The following is an 18396-nucleotide window of genomic DNA, read 5'->3' as shown; positions in this document are numbered from 1 at the left end:
GCTGAAGCAGAAATATTGCTTGAGACCAGGAGTTTAAGGCTACAGTGAGCTATGATTGTGCCACTGCACTCCAGCATTGGTGACAAAGTAAAACCCTGTATCTAAAATAAGTAAATACATACATACATATATACAAATAGTGTTGGAACAACTGGATACCTACATGCAAAAAATATAAATTTAGGCTGGGCGTGGTGGCTCATAATCCAAACACTTTGGAGTGCCTGTAATCCAAGCACTTTGGAGGTGGGCAGATCACCTGAGGTCAGGAGTTCATGACCAGCCTGACCAACATGGTGAAACCCCATCTTTTATATATATATATAAACTTAAATCTCCATTTCACATTATATATAAAAATTAACTCCAAATAAATCATATGCCTAAATATAGAACCTACAACTATAACAATACTAGAAGAAAACATCTGTGATCTTCATTAGGCAAAGATTTTTTGGAACATATCAAAAGCACAATCCATAAAAGAAAAAACTAGGATCGGGCGCGGTGGTGCACACCTGTAATCCCAGCACTGTAGGAGGCCGAGGCGGGTGGATCACGAGGTCAACAGATCAAGACCATCCTGGTCAACATGGTGAAACCCCGTCTCTACTAAAAATACAAAAAATTAGCTGGGCATGGTGGCGCGTGCCTGTAATCCCAGCTACTCAGGAGGCTGAGGCAGGAGAATTGCCAGAACCCAGGAGGCGGAGGTTGCGGTGAGCAGAGATTGCGCCATTGCACTCCAGCCTGGGTAACAAGAGCGAAACGCCGTCTCAAAAAAAAAAAAAAAAGAAAAGAAAAGAAAAGAAAAAACTGATAAACTGAACTTCAATATTTGAACACATTAGAAAATGAAAACAAGCCACACAGTGTTAGAGGAAATATTTGCAAGTCATATCTGACAAAGAGAACTTGCATCCAGAATATACAAAGAATTCTCAAAACTTAACAATAAGGCCAGGCACAGTGGCTCAAGCCTGTAATCCCAGCACTTTGGGAGGCCAAGGCAGGTGGATCACGAGGTCAAGAGATCAAGACCATCCTGGTCAACGTGGTGAAGCCCCGTCTCTACTAAAAATACAAAACATTAGCTGGGCATGGTGGCGCGTGCCTGTAATCCCAGCTACTCAGGAGGCTAAGGCAGGAGGATTGCCTGAACCCATGAGGCGGAGGTTGCGGTGAGCCGAGATTGCACCACTACACTCCAGCCTGGGTAACAAGAGTGAAACTCCGTCTCAAAAAAAAAAAAAAAAAAAACTTAACAATAAGATAAACAACCCAATTAAAGCTTGGGCAAAAGATTTAAACAAGCACGTCTCCAAAGCAGTCATCTGAATGGCAGATACATGAAAAGATGCTCAAGATCATTAGCCATTGGAAAAATAAAAATTACTTGACAACACTTTGGTAGCTACTTAAAAACTTAACATATAACTATCATATATAGGATCCCACCATTCCACTCGTGGGTATTTATCTAAGAGAAAACAAATTGTATGTCCATACAAAGAATAGTGCACGCATGTTCATAGCATCTTTTTTTTTTATTTTAAAGAAGACGGAATTTCAAATATGCCATCACAGTCTGCACAAATTATTTTAATAAAATGCTTTAATAGCCGGGCGCGGTGGCTCAAGCCTCTAATCCCAGCACTTTGGGAGGCCGAGGTGGGTGGATCACGAGGTCAAGAGATCGAGGCCATCCTGGTCAACAAGGTGAAACCCCGTCTCTACTAAAAAACACAAAAAATTAGCTGGGCATGGTTGTACGTGCCTGTAATCCCAGCTACTTGGGTGGCTAAGACAGGAGAATTGCCTGAACCCAGGAGGCGGAGGTTGCGGTGAGCCGAGATCGCGCCATTGCACTCCAGCCTGGGTAACAAGAGCGAAACTCCGTCTCAAAAAAAAAAAAAGCTTTAATATAAAATCTAAAATGTCCCTTAATTCAATGCCAGATCCTATACTAGTTGTGAAAACAAGACAAATATAAGACCTCTTTCAAACATAAACATAAAAAGTGAATAAAAATATAAGTACAAATACTGATAACTGCTATGAAGAAAACAGTGTGTGACAGGGAAGGAGGAATAATGACATTTCAATTGAAATCTGAAAAGTAGAATCAGTCATGAAAAGATCAGGAAACAGAGCATATCAGGTTATGGGGAAAACAAACTGCGAAGACTTTTTGTGGTGAGAGCAAGCACGTAATACTCATGGAATAAACAAGAGACTAATACCGATAGAATACAGTAAGAAGGGAGCATATTGTATAAGATGAATTCAGAAAAGTAAATATAGACCAGATCACAGTGGTACCTGGTAGGCCATTATACCAAGTATAGATTTTACAGTGTGTGTAATGGGAAGCTGCTGGGTATTTTTAAGCAAGAGAATTGCGTGAACTGACATACAGTTTTCTAAATGGCTATGTTGTGGAGAATGATTTGCAAATAGGTCAAGTGGATGTGGAAAGATTAAATAAGAAGCTACTAGAACAGTTCAGGCTAGAGAAATTACTTTTCTATTCTTCCTTATGTAAATCCACACAGTTTGGAAAGCTGATGACAGTGTTAGGTATATCTGCCTTGAGGAATGGTGGGAAATACTACTCTGTGAGCCACCTAAGCCTCAGCACCAACCCTAACAGGGTACAGAAGGCTCTAAATCTACTTAGTGAAAACATGAAGACTGTCTTTCCAGCACAGTGAGCTCCTATGATATAAATTGTGTACTCTTTTTCATTACGAAGGGAAATCATCTTCCTTTCTGCTTTCAAAAACTCAGGCCCACAGCAGGATCAGAAAAGTATACATAATTAGAATTTCAAACAATATCAGAACCATTTATACTTGCTGATGACTATCATTTGGCATCTTTATCCAATGAAATCTAGTTTTGAGGTGAAACTTAGACTTTTACACTTTTACATGATATCCTGATTCTTTCCTAGCCTCACTTTCTAACCTCCAAATGCTGCCTTTAAGGACTGACACCACCTTCATTAAGACAGAAGGCTGCCTATGCAGGGGTGATCTAATCAGAAAATTCTAGTCAACAGCTAATGTTAATATTACCATAATCACATAGCCCTGCCCAGCTGATGCCAAAGAATATTTTGAGAACCTCTTGAAATGATAGATGGAAAAGGGAAAGGAACACTTTGTCCAGGGATTTGTGACAGAACACAGAAAGCATTGGCATCCCAATTCTATGACTCATTAGTAATTTCACATTGAATAATACATTCTCAATATGTTAGTTTCCTCATTTATAAATCAGAGATAACAATTAAGTATGTTACTTAGCAAGTTGCCTTGAAGAATAAGAGAAATTACATGAGACCCTTTTTTAAATGTCAAGTGCTTTTAAAACAATAACCACCATTTACTAGGACCCTCCATGCCTAATAGTGTGCAAGGTACTTCACAAACATCATATTTCTTTTATAAAAGAATAACATTAAGTGGTAAGAGAAGAAAAGGAAAGGAAGGAAAAGCAGAAAGCAGGGAATGGAGCCAAGAGAGAAAAGGAGGGAAGGGAATAAGATGAAAGTAGAAGGAAGAAGGAAGAAAGGAAAAGAAGTAAAAAGAAGAAAAAAAGAAAGGTCTGTATGCTCAAGGTCACAAAACTATTAGCAACAAAATCAGGTCTCAAAACTCGGTTTATCTCATCTTAGCCCACTGTTCTTATCCTAGCTATTCCCACAAGACAGATATCCTCAAATTCTTTCTAGCTATTCAGATTCTGTCCATTCTCCAAGATCTAGCTTATTTTATTTCCTGATGCCATTTTTTCCTTACCTGTTGTACCCCAAAGATTTCTAGTTTTCCAAATTCTTTAAGTATACTATATAATCTATGTAACCAGTCATTCGGCAATATGCAGGTTCATAATCCTTTAGCCCCAATTCCAAAATCTAAAAAGCTGTTTTTAAAAATCTTTTTTCAAGCAATTTTGATGCTAAAATAAATTTAGCAACAAAATTGACCTAAGACTATTTAATATTTATCCCACTATGCATAAATATTCGTATATTTTGCTTCAGAAACAGCATTGTTTGATTACTTGGTACTGCCTTATTGCCTGTTAAAGGTGTTAAGTAATATATTGTATATGTACTTCATTCTTTCTAAAGTTCAAAAGAATTCTGAATTCTAAAATGTATCTCCCTTCAAGGTTTTCAGATAAGGATATGGGGAACCCTATTATCATGTTGTACTCCATGACCAATAATGGTTGATTAGCTTTCCATGTATATTCATCACATACTCCAATTTAGAAATTACAATCTAAATGAATATATAAATATTTGATTCTCCGCTTAGCCTTTGTTGGCAAAAACTATAGTGATTAAATATAGTTGACACCTAATAAACAATACTTGATGGATGATTTCATATCTGGTGCAGGTGACTTAAAACCATATCATCTCAACATCACAAACTGAGTCTGCTAGGGACACCCCATACCAATTAAATTTGGGACTGGGAGTCAGGCGCCAGTTTTTTTTTTTTTTTTAAAGACTCCCAGATGGCGGGACGCGGTGGCTCAAGTCTGTAATCCCAGCAATTTGGGAGGCCAAGATGGGTGGATCACGAGGTCAAGAGATCGAGACCATCCTGGTCAACATGGTGAAACCCCGTCTCTACTAAAAATACAAAAAATTAGCTTGGCATGGTGGTGCGTGCCTGTAATCCCAGCTACTCAGGAGGTTGAGGCAGGAGAATTGCCTGAACCCAGGAGGCGGAGGTTGCGGTGAGCCGAGATCGCGCCATTGCACTCCAGCCTGGGTAACAAGAGCAAAACTCCGTCTTTTTTTTTTTTTTTTCCCCCCCGGCATGGTACATTCTTGTGTAATTCAGGAACAGGGGCACTAGGGCCCCTCTGGGGAGTAGGAGTAAAAAAATAAGGAGATTATAGTCTCCCTGTGGGTCCCAGGCAGGGCAGGGGCAGACGCAGTCTCTCACAGTTTTTTCTCATTTTTGGTTCCACATCTGGTCCCCAACTAGGGCTGGCTCCCCGTGCCTTGGCCTCTGCTCTGCCCTTGGGCCTGCTCCCTCTAGCTCCCCAGCTGGTGGAAGGGCCTGCAGCTGGGGATGGATGCCCCAGCCACGCGTGGCGGGACCAGCAGGACAGAGTCTACCAGGGAGGACGGGAGGCAAGGAGTGAGGACCAGCAGTTCGGAGACACTGTTCCCTCAGTGACTGGCCAGCCCTGGGTGCTCTGGTCACTGGCACAGGGCATCCATCCTCGGCCTTCAGCCCTTGAGGGGCTTGTTGGCACTGCCACTGGGGCTACTGGCACTGTCACTCTTCTTCCTGCGCAGGCTCTCAATCCAGCTGGAGCTGGAGCGGGTGGTGAAGCTGGAGAGCGCGAGGGAGCTCAGCCGCATGTTCTTGCCGGACATGATGAGCTCCCCAAAGCCCTCCTGGTGGGAGAAGGCGTAGCCGGAGCGCCGGGAGCCTGTGCGGCCAACCCGCCGCATGCAGCGATGCTGGGCCTTCTGCTTCTTCCTCACCAGCTGGGTGTAGCGGACCGTGTCGGAGAGATCTGGCTTCAGGCTGAGCCTGAGGAATCGAAAGGCAACCACAGGCATAATGCAGACGACAGTGGTGAGCACGATGGTCAGCCACACCGTCGGCTGGGCCAAGGTGTTCTGGGCATTCCCCACAAACCAGAACTGGTTGGGAAACATGTCAAAGAGCCCATTGCTGTGCATGGCAAAGAGGATGGCAAAGTAAACAGCAAGGCTGCCCCAGATGAAGAAGTGGTTGATGGTCGTCCAGTAGCCTGTGTCCAGCCCAATCTGCACACTAACCACGATGACCAGTGATGTGGCCACAGTGACTGCAAAGGACTGGTAGTCAGCCAGCTGGGTGCCATCATCCCGGGTGGCCTCGGCAAACACCCCGTAAGGAATGAAGAACATGAGCACGGAGGTGTAGATGCCCTGGGCGATGCAGATGAAGAACTGCCGCTTGTTGAAGAGAAGGTTCAGCTGGCCCGGTTCATACAGCTTAGGGTACTCCATGCTCCGCTGCTCAGGGACATCCTGATCAAAGACTCCCATAGCCAGGACTGGCAGGGAGGTGTACACGATGTTATACAGGGTGATGAAATACTGGTCATAGACAGTCTGGGCTGAGAAGCCGCAGAAGCAGCCAAACCAGAAGTGGACCATGGTGAAAGCAAAATTTTTGTAGAAGAAATAGCAAAGAAACTTGCACATTCTCAGGTAGGACCAGCGCCCATGCACCAGCAGGAGGCGCTGCAGGAACTTGAACTGGGAGAAGGAGTAATCGGAGGCCAGGACAGCCTGGATCCCCTCCTGCCCACTGATGCCCACACCAATGTGAGTTGTTTTGATCATGCTGACATCATTGGCTCGAAACTCCGTCTCAAAAAAAAAAAAAAGACTCCCAGGTGATTCCAATTTGCAGCAAAATTTGAACGCCAACCAGGTCCCTTTAGTCTACTGCTCTGAGGTTCCTTCCTGTTTAGGGTTGCTAGTTTTGACAAATAAAAATACACGATGCCTAGTTTAATCCACTTTGCTCTAACATTCGATCTTTTTTCTATATGGTTTTAGATGAAAAAAGGAGTTGTCAGAACACTGAAGAAGTGTCTCTACAATTTCTCAACAGTAGTTTAAGTGAAATCAAGACAGAAGTTTCCCAGATAAAGTGATTACAAAATAATGACAAACACATCATCAGATGGATTAAGAACACTCTGTATAAGAGATTCAGACTGAAACCATACTTCTATCATGAACTATCTGTGTGAACCTGGGCAAATTGCATAACTTCTTTGAACCTCCATTTCCTCCACTTACACATTAATTGAGTAACCAACCCTATTTCATGGGGCTAATAAAAGCAGAAAATCAATTACTACATCTCAAAATACTCAGCATAGTCCCTAGCACATAGGATATAACCTCACAAATGTTACACTTTTAATCATGCCGTAAATAGCTGGTTCTACTACAAACAATGCTAGTTGATATGGAAATACTAGTAAATGTCTTCATTACTTCTAAGGGGAGGATATGACTATTCTTAAGCTATTCTCTATAAGAAATAGGCAAGTGCCAAGTAAAACAATACCAAATATAAATCTAAAGAGTTTTCTAATATGACACTTTAAGCACAAAAAGGATTGTGTATCCTATGTTCAAGGCATGTTATTCTTTTCTCCATGAAACTGATATTCTAAAATGCCAATGAGCCAGGCTTCTCATTTACGTCAACAATTGTGCTAAAGAGAAAACAGCTGAGGCCCTTCAACACAATGCAGCTAACAGACTGCTACCATAAGCTGATCATGGGAGCTAGAATCAGTCAAAGTGACAAGGCTAGATTAGATGCCCATCAATTTCTTTAATAGGTACAATATGGCAATTCATATTTGCATTCATAATCAGGAACCTAAACTGAAAAACTACAGAATACACAATAAAATGTCTCAGTTTTACTGTCATAAATATTAATGCAGAACACAAGTAGCTGTACAGAAGAGATGGACCATAATTTCATACAGAAATACCAGTTTAAAGAAACACCCAGATTCATTTTTATTTGTAGTATGATACATCTTAAATACTGTGTGGTTCTTTGATAGCGCTGATATAACTTCAATCTTTCATTGCTATTTACAGCTATATAATTATATAAATGCTGACTTTAACTTATTCCTTAGAAAATTTGTTAATATCTGACACTCCATGAAGCTGTAAATTCCACAAGGGAAAAAAAACCCCTCTATAGTCAACAATGCCGATACACACTAGTAAGAAGTACTAATGCTAAATAATGTTGCCAAAAGAATAAAAGAGGGCAGGGGAATCAATTCTTATCACCCATTAAAAGCAATTATATGGTATGTTTCAATAAACATCTTCCTACTCACAATTCTCCAGGCATTTTCATTTAAAGCATAGTGGCAAACATGCTTTTTATTATATTTGATAATATTCGTCTACAAAAAAAATATAATCAAGGACAATATACACATAAAGCAACTAATTTGTTGAAGGGACTAGTTGGTTTCTTCTTTAAATACGGCAATATAAAACGTTCCACAAACTGATTACACTCCTTATAAGAGCAAAAAAGCTAACTATCCAATCATACTGAGGATAGTAATGGGACCAATACTGAAAATGCAAGAATCAGCTTATCTTCATCCCCTAGAGCAGGCGTCCCCAAACTATGGCCTGGCCCGCAGGCCACATACGGCCCCCTGAGGCCATTTATCCGGCCCCCCGTCACACTTCAGGAAGGGGCACCTCTTTCATTGGTGGTCAGTGAGAGGAGCACAGTATGTGGCGGCCCTCCAACGGTCTGAGGGACAGTGAACTGGCCCCCTGTGTAAAAAGTTTAGTAACGCCTGCCCTAGAGTATCTTTTGCTCTGCACTGCTGACTACACATCTCTCTTCATCCTGAAAGCCTGGGATCTTGCTAAGCACAAAGATCACATTTTATTCTTCTCTGTGCACCCAGTGCCTGGCATATAGGAGTCAAAAAAGGTTTATTAAATTGAAAAACACACAATCTCTGTCCTAAAGAAGATCACCATCTAACAGAAGTGTTCCCCCAAAAGTTTGTCCTTGTTTTTTAATCCCTCCATGTTCTTCCTTGAGTGAACTCATCCACATTCATAGCTTCAACTATCATTTTCATACTGATGAATCTTTGACTCTTAAATCTACATCTCTAGCACAAATTTCCTGAGCTCTAAACACAAATGCTTACTAGTCAACCATCTGTATAATATATAGACACCTCAAACTTAGAGCTCTTTTTCTCCTAGATCTATCCTGACTACCATATTCTTGTTTTTTGGTTAATGGAATCATTCTCTGAGATATATCAAGCCTTTAAGCATAATAGTCATTAGAGGTTTCTAAGCAAAAGATAACAATTTTTTTTTTTTTGAGACGGAGTTTTCGCTCTTGTTACCCAGGCTGGAGTGCAATGGCGCGATCTCGGCTCACCGCAACCTCCGCCTCCTGGGTTCAAGCAATTCTCCTGCCTCAGCTTTTGTATTTTTAGTAGAGAACGGGGTTTCACCATGATGACCAGGATGGTCTCAATCTCTCGACCTCGTGATCCACCCGCCTCGGCCTCCCAAAGTGCTGGGATTACAGGCTAGAGCCACCGCGCCCGGCAAAAGATAACTATTAATTAGTCCCAGACAATAACCTAAAATAAATTTCATAAATGAGTCAATTAGGAAAAAGGGACAGAATAAGGCTGGGTAAATAAATGAAAGTAAAAGAGACAACTGATAAGGAAAGCAAGAAAGGTAACCAGAGAGTAAAGAACACTAGCTGACAAAAGCACTCACTAGATCAAAAAACATTCTAGGCCTGGCTCAATGGCTCACACCTGTAATCCCAATACTTTGGGAGGCCAAGGCAAGCGGATCACAAGGTCAGGAAATCGAGACCATCCAGGCTAACAGGGTGAAACCCCGCCTCTACTAAAAATACAAAAAATTAGCCGGGCGTGGTGGCATGTGCCTGTAGTCCCAGCTACTCGGGAGGCTGTGGCTGGAGAATCACTTGAACCCAGGAAGCAGAGGTTGCAGTGAGCCAAGACTGCGCCACTGCACTCCAGACTGTGTGACAGAGTGAGACTCCGTCTCAAAAAAAAAAACATTCTCTGAGCACTTAACAGACTGATCTCTCTCCTCACCAGCCAACTTATTTATTATCTACACACTATCCTTTAACTCCAGCTATCACCTCTAAACAAGATTCCCTCCACTCTACTCTCTCTTCAGTGCCATAGTCAAACATTCTCAACCATTTCAATAATCCTCCATGGCTCCTCCCTACCTAAAAATTAAGTCCTAATGCCTCCACTTAATATTCAAACTCCTTTACTATTTAATCCTATCTACTCAACCTACTATTCACAATCTTATCTACCATTCCACTCCTTCCCTGAGGCTCCACGAAGATAGGCCTGAGTCTGTTTTGTTTACTGAGATGCAGCCAGCACTAGGCAGAATGACTGCCATATACAGCATGAGTAAATAACTCCATATTTCAGCCTCAATGAACTACCTGCTGTTTCTAAGATTTTAAACAACCATACCTTTACTGCATGTTCTCTACTCCAGAAAGGTCCAGTCCTTACCCAGGCTCAATCTTCCATTGTCTGAATCTTCCTTATCCTTTAGAGCCCAGCTCAAATGCTGCCTCTTCCACGAAGGTTTCCTTCATTTCCTACAAAAATTTATTGATTCCCTCACAAACACTCCTGACATCCCTGTTCACTTCTAATCATTCTTTAAAACTCAGCTTAAGCATTATCATTATTGAGCTTTTAAATCACACTTACACCCAGAACTGATTACTGCTTCTTTTGTGACCAAATTATGCCTCATACAGTTCTCTATTATGGCACTTCTTTTGTGACCAAATTATGCCTCATACAGTTCTCTATTATGGCAATCATACAATTACTAGTTAAGTAGTTCCCTAAGAGCAAGAACAATGTCTTATATTTTAGAATTTCTCCTGCATTCACCACAATTACTGATACCTCATGGGAACTAGAAATAAGTCCGCTAAATGAATAAAAATCCAGACAACAATGTGGATATAGTATTTCTCATTACTAACTTAAAAACCAGGTAAGATTTAGAAAGGGACCCTACAGCCCAGAGATGCCAGGGCCCCAATTTAAAGGTATATCTAAGCAATATTATCCTCAAAATTACAATTATATTGATGTTATCTCCCTCTTATATCTCTCTGCCAAAGAACTGGTACTATCTACTTTTTAAAACTTTTTTTTTTTTTAAGAGACGGGGTTTCACCATGTTGGTCAGACTGGTCTCAAACTCCTGACCTCAGGTAATCCACCCACCTCGGCCTCCCAAAGTGCTGGGATTACAGGCGTGAGCCACTGCACCCGGCCTCTTTTATCTTTTTTTATTTACTTTTTAAAACTTTTTTAGAACTGGTACTATCCATGGTCAATTTAACTTTACAACATTCTTGCAAGATTATTTCCCAGGTCCTGCAAACAGATAAACGTTTCTATGTAATAAGTAATTTATGCTGAAAATTTGCAAATTGGTTTCAATTGGATCACAGAACCAAATGAACTACAATAAATTCAGTTTAACCTTTCAGAGTTTGCATTATTAATAAACTGCTTATTATATATATGATACATATATTAATGACAGAATATCTTAACTCTTCTGACAATTCTCTCTCATTAAACACAGTAACAAACTGTGATTTCTCTCTGGTCTCTCTCTCTCTCTGAAAGACACCACAGTATATGCTAAAAAAGATGTCACTTCATAGGGTAAAACAATTTTGCAAATATGAGAAATCAGATGAACACTCTAAGAGAGTTTTTTTTTAAAGTACCTAAACTGTTAAATGTATTCACAAATATAAAATATCAATCAGGAAATCCTGAGGCAGAAAATGAAAAAAAGCAGAAGATTTATTAAGCTTAGGCAAAGTACAGGACAAAAAGAAGAAAGAGACCTAGATGAAGCAGCTTATGAGGTATGTATCTTACTCTTTTTTATAATGTATAGTTACCAGTATAATACTTTAAAATGGTGGGCTCACATATAATATTAACTGCATAAAAATAGTGAAAACAAGGAACATAAGACCTGATATAAGGAGTTAACAGGCCAAGAAAACAGAGTTTTGTTCTTTCAAGCTCCTTTACAAACCATAAAGTACACAAAGAGGACATAGCAGAAGCAATACCATCTGTATTAGCCAGGATTATCTAGGGAAACAGAATTAACAGGATAGAGATATATATAAAGGGAAGTTTAGTAGGTATTAACTCACACAATCACAAGGTCCCACAACAGGCTGTCTGCAAACTGAGGAGAGCCAGTCAGACTCCCAAACTGAAGAACTTGGGAGTCCAATGTTTGAGGGCAGGAGGCACTTAGCATGGAAGAAAGATGTAGGCTGGGAAGCTAGGCCAGTCTAGTCTTTTCATATTTTTTCTGCCTGCTTTATATTCTAGCCATGCTGGCAGCTGATTAGATGGTGGCCACCCAGATTAAGCATGGGTCTGCCTTTCCCAGGCCACAGACTCAAATGTTAATCTCCTTTGACAACATCCTCACAGACACACCCAGGATCAATACTTTGTATCCTTCGATCCAATCAAGTTGACACGCAGTATTAACCATCACACAATCCCAAGTCCCAGGGAAATAGTAACAGAGGAAAAGATGGCTGTCTTGGGTGCTATGAAAAGACCTGAAGTAATTACACATAAAACAACTTTCAACACTCACCATTAATGTAAAGCTAAAGAATTATCCTTAATTACTTTTTTAAAAAAAGTTTAGATTCAGGGTTTCGGAGTGGGTACATGTGAAGGTCTGTTATGTAGGTCAACTTGTGTCATGGGGGTTTGTTGTACAGGTTGTTTCATCACCTAGGTATTAAGCCTAGTACCTGATAGTTAATTTTCTCCTCCCAGTCTCTACTCTCCAGTGTCTATTATTCCCTTCTTTGTGTTCATGAGTACTCAATCATTCAACTCCCATTTATAAGTGAGAACATGTGGTATTTGGTTTTCTGTTCCTGCATTAATTTGCCTAGGATAATAGCTTCCAGTTCCATCCATATTCCTAAAAAAGAAATAATCTCATTCTTTGTCATGGCTGTATAGTATTCTATGGTGTATCTGGACCTCATTTTCTTTATCCAGTCTGTCACTGATAGGCATTTAGGCTGATTCTATGTCTTTGCTATTGTGAACAGTGCTACAACGAACATTTGTGTACCTGTGTCTTTATAGCAGATTAATTTACATTCCTCTGGGTATATAACAAGTAATGGGATTGCTGGGTCAAATGGCAGTTCTGCTTTTAAGCTCTCTGAGGAATCCCCACACTGCTTTCCCCAATGGTTGAACTAATTTACACTCCCACCAACAGTGTGTAAGTGTTCCCTTTTCACTGCCACCTTGGCAAAATCTGTTATTTTTTCACCTTTTAACAATAGCCATTCTGGCCAGGCATGGTGGCTCACGCCCATAATCCCAGCACTTTGGGAGGCTGAGACAGGTGGATCACGAGGTCAGGAGTTCAAGACCAGCCTGGCCAACATGGTGAAACCCTGTCTCTACTAAAAAAATACAAAAAGTGTCCAGGCATGGTGGCAGGCACCTGTAATCCCAGCTACTTCAGAGGCTGAAGCAGGAGAATCACTTGAACCTGGGAGGTGGAGGTTGCAGTGAGCTGAGATTGCGCAACTGCACTCCAGCCTGGGCTACAAGAGTGAAACTCTGTCTCTAAATAAATAAATAAATAAAAATTTTAAAATAAATAAAAATAAAAATTAGCCAGGCATGGTCGCCCATGCCTGTAGTCCCAGCTACTCAGGAGGCTGAGGCAGGAGAATCACCTGAGCCTAGGAGGTTGAGGCTACAGTGAGTCAAGGGTGCACCACTGCACTCCAGCCTTGGTGACAGAGCAAAACCCTGTCTCAAAAAGAAAAAAATTAAGTAAAACTGTCTATAATTTCTCTAAGACAAATTCAAGATAAGAAAAAAAATTCAGATGCCACTATTTTTAAGGTTATATATCTTAAATTCTTTACAAATTAACAAAAGAGATGAAATTCAGCTGCAAATTTATTCAGGCAAAGCAATTAATGTGTTCTTTTATTTGTCTCTTAAGAATGCTCTTGAGAGTAAGCTAAGACTGCTAATAAACTGCTCAAATCTCATGAAATTTCATAACTTTTATTTTAAAACCTCTTAACCTTACTCATATACCTTTAAAAAGACGCTAGATGGCATTAGAAACAAGTTCCTCTTACAAAAAGAAAAACCAAGAGTGAAAAGGACAGCAATTCTCAAGTTAACAGGCAGTGAAGGCACTTTATCTAAACTGCAATAGTTCTTACTAAGTTGAATACTTCAGTGTCTAACACTATTTACCCTTTCACATGTAATTTTTTCATGCTCTCCTACATTCCTTTTCTTTCTCTGTACTCTCTCCCATGGTGATTTAATCCGCAGCTTCCAAGTCTGCAAGTATAGCTCTAAACTGTTCTACTTTACTCTGTACATCTAACTGTTGGAAAGACACCTAAAAAGTGGATATCCACATGCAAAAAAAATAAACTCTTACCTCACACTGAATATAAAAACTAATTCAAAATGAGTCAATGAAGTAAACAGAAGAGGTAAACCCATAAAATTCATAGAAGAAAACATAGAGGTAAATTATAACCTTTGAGCTGGCAATGGATTCTTAGATATGAAACCAAAAGCATAAGCAGCAACAGAAAAACACAGATAAGTTAGACTTCAACAAGGGCGTTTTTAAACATCAAAGGACATTATCAACAAACTAAAAAGATAACATACAGAATGGGAGAAAATATTTCCAAATCATAAAACTAAGGGTCTAATATCCAGAATATATAACAAACTTTTAAAACTCAACAACAAAAAAACAATTCAATTAAAAATGGGCAAAGAACTTGTACAGATATTTTTCTAAACAAGATATATAAATGCCCAAAAAGCACATGAAAAGATGCTCGACATCATTAGTCACTACAGCACTGCAAATCAAAACCACAATGAGATGCCACTTCATACACACCAGGATAGTATAATTAAACAATAATTTTCTTAATGGAATATAACAAGTTGACAACGATATAGAGAAACTGAAGCCTTCGGTACACTGCTAGTAGGACTGTAAAATGGCTAGCTACCATGGAAAACAGTTTGGTAATTCCTCAAAAAGTTAAATTACCATATGTCTTTATGATTTCACCCCTAAGTATATCCCTAAAAGAACTGAAGACAGGTACTCAAGTACATGTACACATATATTCATAGCCACAGTATCCAAAAGGTGGAACAACCCAATGTCCATTAATGGACAGAAAGTTGTGTTAGACGTATACAATGAGATATTATTCAACCAAAAGAAGGAATAAAGTACTAATATATGCTAGAATGTGAAAGAACATCCAAACATTATGCTAATAAGGTTGCATATGTATAATGCTGTTTATATAAAATATCCAGAGTAGAGAAATCCATAGAGATGCAGATTGTATGGAAGGGGGAATGAAGAGAAAGGGCTTAATGGATAAAAGGTTTAAATTCAGAGTAACAGACAGGTTTGGCAAATAGATAGAGGTGGTAGTTTTACAACACTGTGAATGTATGTACTAAATGCCACTGAATTGTTCATTTTTAAATGGTTGATTTTTGTTATGTAAATTTCTTATCAATAATTATTTTTAAAAGGATATGTACACCAGATTAGCTGTCATCATCTGAGAATCAAACTCATTAATTTTCTCCCCAAAACCGGTTCCTTTTCTTGTATTCTCAGTTTCAGATAAAAGTACTAGCCAGGTCCAGTGGCTCATTCCTATAATCCCAGTACTTAGGGAGGCCAATGAGGGTGGATCACTTGAGCCTGGGAGTTCAACATGGAAGAATACATACAAAGATCACCTAATGGCAACCAAGCAGATCATCCAGAGGCAAAACTCCTTATCTGAAAAATTCAAAAGTAATTAGACTTCTCTATTATCTAAAGCCAACATCTGGTACCAGGCTTCTTTCCCAAAAATTTATAAGCAACTAGAATTTCTATACATCTCCAGAATGCATGCATGTCGAAACTCATTGTGCAACCCTTGCTGACATCAAAGCACCCAAATGTCTACAAATGTAATGATTTATCATGACCTACGTAACTAATATGGTCCAAATTATCCTTAAGGTCCTGCTTTAAGGTCCATAAATACCCCTAAGGAAAATCTACTGCAACACACTCAGTCCTCTCTTGCTGAATGAAGCATTGTACCGCACTCTGCTACAGTGTTCTATCTAATAAAACTGTTCTTTCTGAACCTACACTGCTGTCAGTAAAAATTTTTTTTTGAGACAGAATCTTGCTCTGTTGCCCAGGCTGGAATGCAGTGGCACTATCTCAGCTCACTGCAACCTCTGCCTCCCGGTTTCAAGCAATTTTCCTGCCTCAGCCTCCCAAGTAGCTGGGATTACAGGTGTCCACCACCACACCCAGCTAATTTTTAGTAGAGACAGGATTTTACCATGTTAGCCAGGATGGTCTCAATCTCCTGACCTCATGATCCTCCCGCCTTGGCCTCCCAAAGTGCTCAGATTACAGGCACGAGCCACTGCGCCTGGCCTATACGGTAAGAAATATATACAATAGGCCAGGCACGGTGGTTCAAGCCTGTGATCCCAGCACTTTGGGAGGCCAAGGTGGGTGGATCACGAGGTCAAGAGATCGAGACCATCCTGGTCAACATGGTGAAACCCCGTCTCTACTAAAAATACAAAAAAAAATTAGCTGGGCATGGTGGCACGTGCCTGTAGTCCCAGCTACTCAGGAGGCTGAGGCAGAAGAATTGCCTAAACCCAGGAGGCGGAGGTTGTGGTGAGCTGAGACCGCGCCATTGCACTCCAGCCTGGGTAACAAGAACGAAACTCCATCTCAAAAAAAAAGGAAATATATACAATATTTCTTATGGTATTACTGCTACTAATAACTACTTGAAGTACTTAATAAAAAGAAAAAAATACATATTTTGTTCACACTGTTAAAAGAAAAACCTAAGATGAATTAAATTTAATGATTTAATTGAGCAAAAGACAGATTCACCAGGTGTGGTGGCTCACCCCTGCAATTCCAGCACTTTGGGAGGTAGAGGCAGAGACTGGAGGACTGCTTTGAGCCCAGAAGTTTGAGACCAGCCTGGGCAGCACAGGGGGCCCCTACACCCGCCCCCCCGCCATTACAAATAATAAGAAAATGAAAACGGTGGTCTCAGCTACTGGGAAAGATAAAGGAGAGAGCAGCCTGAGGCATAAGCATGACTTGAGCCCCAGAGATCCAGGCTGCAGTGAGCTGTGCTACTTACTGCACTCCAACCTGGGTGTCTAAGCAAGACCCCGCCGCAAAAAAGTAAAGAGATTAATGAACCAGTTACCACTCAGTACTAAATACAGTTCAGAATGTTCCATCCCCCAATGCATTCAGGTTATATTTATAGCCAGAGAAACAGAAATGGCATACAGAAGGAGACTGATTGGCTGTAATTCAGGTGTTTGCCTTATTTGAACGTGTTTTGGCAATACAGTCTATATGATTGGCTGAAAATTTGCCTGTTATGCTTGACTGAGACTCAGCTACTTGTTACAAGAATATACTACTCTCAGGTTAGGCTGCAGGTAGTTTACATATTAAATTAGGTTATAGTTCATTATGTAGAAAGGCAGCTTTAGGCTGCCTCTAAATTTAACTACAAATCTGACACTATGTTATTTTACATGGATTGTCTCATCTCATCCTAAAAAATCCATGAAGAAAGTCTTATCATTACTTTGATTTTAAGGATGAGAAAGCAGAGGCTTAAAGATATTTGCGGCCGGGCGCGGTGGCTCAAGCCTGTAATCCCAGCACTTTGGGAGGCCGAGGCGGGTGGATCACGAGGTCAAGAGATCGAGACCATCCTGGTCAACACGGTGAAACCCCGTCTCTACTAAAAATACAAAAAATTAGCTGGGCATGGTGGCGCGTGCCTGTAATCCCAGCTACTCAGGAGGCTGAGGCAGGAGAATTGCCTGACCCCAGGAGGCGGAGGTTGCGGTGAGCCGAGATCGCGCCATTGCACTCCAGCATGGGTAACAAGAGCAAAACTCCGTCTCAAAAAAAAAAAAAAAGACATTTGCAAAGAGTCATATGATTACTAAGTGATAGGAGTAGGATGTGGAACACGAGCGTACAGCCTAACTTGTATTTACTTCTATAAAGTAGAAGGCATTCAGAATGATTTCATTTAAATATATTTTATTGAGTAGGAATTTAAAAAGTATAAATTAATGGGTAAACCCACGGGAGTTATATGCAAATATCACTCATCATGACTTCTAGATTTCTACCTCCAAAGGTAAAAGGTAGTGATACGTATTAAAACCCAAACAGACAACAAAACCTGTTATTTAATAACCCTTTAACACAAGTATTATTCATCATTCCACTCCCTTGTAGATAAACTTCAATTTGTTCCTATCCCATTAAAAATGAATAAATGAATACTCACAAGCAAAAAATTTTCTTCTGATAAAAGCCAATTTTTTTCCTTTTATAGGTCATGCTTTTTTCACTCCAAGAAACCTTTGCCTCACCTAAAATCACAAAAATTTTCTCCTGTTTTCCTTTATACAGTTTATGACTTAAGCTCTTACATTTGGTCACTTTATTTTTCTATAGCATGAGGTAAGTGTTGAGGTTGATATTTTTATGTGAATTGTTTCAACAACCATTTGTTAAAAAGACTACCTTTTCCCCCAGTAAATTGCCTTGGC

The 18396-nt window shown here is 40.2% G+C and overlaps 1 protein-coding gene and 1 pseudogene across 14 annotated transcripts in view; both read right to left on the bottom strand.

Moving 5' to 3' along the window:
- MAST2 (microtubule associated serine/threonine kinase 2) overlaps window positions 1–18396 on the bottom strand; it is a 229012-nt gene that overhangs the window by 170998 nt on the left and 39618 nt on the right. The gene's annotated exons all lie outside the window — the stretch shown is intronic.
- On the bottom strand, window positions 342–17748 carry LOC141580243 (phospholipid-transporting ATPase ID pseudogene; annotated as a pseudogene).

The sequence above is a fragment of the Saimiri boliviensis genome, chromosome 11 (assembly GCF_048565385.1).
Source record: "Saimiri boliviensis isolate mSaiBol1 chromosome 11, mSaiBol1.pri, whole genome shotgun sequence".
Taxonomy (NCBI): domain Eukaryota; kingdom Metazoa; phylum Chordata; class Mammalia; order Primates; family Cebidae; genus Saimiri; species Saimiri boliviensis.
The sequence above is the reverse complement of the archived record's forward strand: the minus strand, read 5'-3'. Positions and strand labels throughout refer to the sequence as shown.